Source organism: Gekko japonicus, unplaced genomic scaffold (assembly GCF_001447785.1).
Source record: "Gekko japonicus isolate JY-2015 unplaced genomic scaffold, Gekko_japonicus_V1.1 scaffold893, whole genome shotgun sequence".
In the NCBI taxonomy this organism is placed as follows: Eukaryota; Metazoa; Chordata; class Lepidosauria; order Squamata; family Gekkonidae; genus Gekko; species Gekko japonicus.
The window spans coordinates 55,109-58,984 of record NW_015170302.1 but is presented as its reverse complement, the minus strand read 5'-3'; positions in this window follow the sequence as shown (position 1 = coordinate 58,984).

Sequence of the window (3,876 nt, the reverse complement as noted above, 5' to 3'; positions counted from 1 at the left end):
TCCTGAGTTTGCCACGCCCAGCAGGAACTCATTAGCATAATAGGCCACACCCAACAGCAGAAACTCATTAGGATTGGCTACATCAGGGGTGTGTGGCCTAACATGCAAAGGAGTTCCTGCTACCAAAAAAAGCCCTGGGTTTTGACGACAAACAAGGTAAACGGAATAAGAAGGGAAAGGTGGGTGTGGCTGGATGACCACACTTCTGGTTACATGGGGGTGCGGCCTAATGTGCTAATGAGCTGTGCTGTCAGGGGTGTGGCCTAATATGCTAATGAGTTTCTGCTGTTGGGTGTGGCCTATTATGCTAATGAGTTCCTGCTGGGCGCATTCCAAAATGATCCCCTCCCCTTTACAGTTTGTAGTGATGCAATCTAGTCTACCACCTCATTGATACGTGTTCCCCTGCATGTGCAAATGCAGAAAGCGTTTCCATGGACTGTAAGTCACTCCCGTGGGAATGAGCGAACGTTCCCCGTTCAGTTTCTTTTTCGTATTTATTTACATTTTCATCAGCCGTTTCAGTTCAGCGCACGTTGGACAGTTTTTAATTTATGTGGCATTTAGATGTAAAATGAAAGTCGTTTATACGCATAATACATGTCTACAATGTAACCCTGATTTATAGAGGCACGGATAACATTGAAAAATGTGTCTCTTTTCCAAGACACATTTGGTCTGAGGAAACGGAAGATGCTGTGAAAACCGAGAATCTCGGCGAAGGGGGGAGAAAAATCGAAGTGGGGAGTTCTTGATTGAAACAGCAGAAATGGAGAATCATCCTTAATTCTTACATGAGCGAGGTTATTGTTACCTCTTAAGATCAGAAGAATAGCCAAACAGGGTTCCTCCTAAATCCAAAATTTACTTTTTGAAAAGCAGGTTGGTTGCTGCTAACAGTGGCCTTTACTACCAGAATTTGGGGTGTAGGATCTCAACCCTTCCAGTTTGGTTTAAGAGCGTGGACTCTAATCTGGGAGAACTGGGTTTGAATCCCCACTCATCCATATGCAGCTGCTGGTGTGACCTTGGGTCAGTCACAAGTTCTTTCAGAGCTGTCCTTGAAAAAGAGCAGTTTGTGTCAGAGTTCTCACAGCCCCACCCACCTCACAGGGTGTCTGTTGTGGGGAGGGGAAGGGAAAGGACTTTGTAAGCTGCTCTGAGACTCCAAGTGAAGGGCGGGGTATTGGGTATAAATCCAATCTCTTCTTCATCTCTCTCTTCTTCATCCACACCATTCTGATTTTGCTGGGCAGATCCCCGTGTCTATAGCTTCCCAGCTGGACTACTGTAATGCCCTCAACTCGGAGCTGCGCTTGGAGACATTCTTGGAAGCCACACCTGTCTGTGGATGGTTACCTTTTAGTCTGCGCTTGGGGGACACACAGACATACGACTGTTCGTCCTTAGTCAAGGCTTTATCAAATAAATGATAGGAACAGAGGTTGGTGGGGGGGATGGTTTAGATCTGACAAATGTATGGGGAACCTTCCCCCCCCCAGCCAATACTAAGTGAAGCCGCTCTTCTCCACCTCTGGTCGCAGCTGCTTTGGAGTAAAATTAAAAGCACCGGGAGATCAGGACACAGGTATTGCTTCTGGTTTTGCTCGTGGGCAACCCAAACCTGACTTTTTGTGTTTCCTTTGTTTCATATGCTGTCATTTTGAGCTGTTTCCGTTCACCTGTTTCCATGGTGAGGGGAAGAAGGGGAAGAGGAAGAAGAAGAGCCCAGCTTTTAACTACCCGAAGGAGTCTCAGAGCGGCTTACAATCTCCTTTCCCTTCCCCTCCACGCAACAGACACCCTGTGAGGTAGGTAAGGCTGAGGGAGCTCTCTCGAGGACTGCCCTTGAGAGAACAGCTCCGAGAGAACTTGTGACTGACCCAAGGTCACCCAGCAGGCTTCGACGTGGAAGAATGGAGAATCAAACACGGTTCTCCCAGATTAGTCTGCCGCTGTTACCCACTACATCACACTGGCTCTACACCCAGCATGGTGCCTGTCGGCCATGAAACATGCCAACACATTTTCTCTGGCACGCGCCAAGTGTTTCTAGGGTGGAGCCAGGTAAAGCTGTTGCCCAGCCAGGATTCTGATTTATTTATTTTTTTAGATGCTGCTTTGGCAGCAGCTGCCACAGCAGCACAGGGATCTGCACTGTCTTACTCAAGTTCAGCTGCAGCAGCCATTTTGTGGCTGGCCCCGCCTCTTGCAGCAGCCACTTGGTGGCAGCCATTCTGTTGCTGTGCCCACCGTGCCATATCAGAACTCAAAGGTATGCCCCGCGGGCTCGAAAAGGTTGGGGACCCCTGATCGACACCATTCTTGTGTGTAATGGATGCAAAACACACCGGTAAAACAACGGCATGCATTTAACAGGAAAATCCAGCCCGAGGCAACAGGAAATGATGCCGCAATAAAAGATTTGAGGCTTTGGTTTGCAACGAGGTAGGAGCAAAATTGCAGGGGAGAGTCTGAACTCTGTGGGGTTCTGAAGCGCAGCAAAGCCCCTTTGCTTTCTCTCCTGTGCTTCGATCTCTCTCTTTGCCAGCCAGGGAAAGTTCTTCTTAAGGCCACTAGATGTCGCTGTGACACAGCGTCTTCTGTAGCGGCCCCACTAAACCAGCAGGACCAACAAGGGCTGTAAGAAAGGAAAGGGTCAGGAAGCAATTTTTTGGCCCAGGGATCCTGGAGGGGTTTTTTTTTGCCATCTTCTGGGCATGGAACAGGGGTCCCGGGGGGGGGGTGTTGGGGGGGAGGTAGTTGTGAATTTCCTGCATGGTGCAGGGGGTTGGACTACATGACCCTGGAGGTCCCACCCAACTCTACGATTCTAATCTAGGGTCATTCTTCCTGATCACTTAGTTTAAGGTAAAGGAAATGGTTTCTCTTGCTCGAAAGCCAGTCGAATATGACTCACGGTGCTCATGGGCGGTGCTCATCTCCCTTTCCAAGCCGAAGAGCCAGCGCTGTCCAGAGACAGTTCCGTGGTCACGTGGCCGGCATGACTAGACACCGAGGCGCACGGAACGCTGTCGCCTTCCCTCCGAAGCGGTACATACTTATCTACTTGCAATTTCTGGCTTTCGAACGGCTAGGTTGGCAGGAGCCGGGGCCAGAGACGGCAGCTCACTCCATCACGCGGCACTCAGGTCTCAAACTGCCGAACTACCGACCTTCCGGTCTACAGCGTATTAACCTCTGAGCCACTGCGCTGGCCACCAATAAATTACCCATCACCAAATAAACTTAGGCCTGGCTGATTAATCAGCGAAAGCTTTCTTGCATCGATTCTGCAGCTCGCGCATTCTCTTCTCCACCGGCCCTTACAAAACCGTTTTATCCAGTTACCCAAGACCCGTTGCAGGCCAGATCCCGGCCATCCTTCCTCCCAATCTCGCTCGGCCTGGGCCAAGATCTACCCCCCACCCTCCCTGAAAGGGCAGAGAATCTGTGCTCGTGTTGTGCAGCCAACTGCCAAATGCATCCGTAAATACCGTAATAAACATTAATATTAATGGAGCCGAGGGTCATATCTCTTTCCCAGGCTTTAATATCATTCAAATGTCACATTCTTTTCCTGCGCCTCCTCTGCGGCTTTGATGCTGAGCTGAAGTATGCCCTTCTCTTCTCCCCCTCTCAATCTGCCCTCCCCAGCAATGAAGAAGGAAAGGAAGAAGAGAAGGAGGAGGGGATTGAATGTACAGAATTATTGAATTTGAGAGCCAGTCTGGTGTAGTGGTTAAGTGTGCGGACTCTAATCTGGGAGAACCGGGTTTGATTCCCCACTCCTCCACTTGCACCTGCTGATGTGACCTTGGGTCAGTCACAAGCTCTGGCACAGCTGTCCTTGAAAAAGAGCAGTTTGTGTCAGAG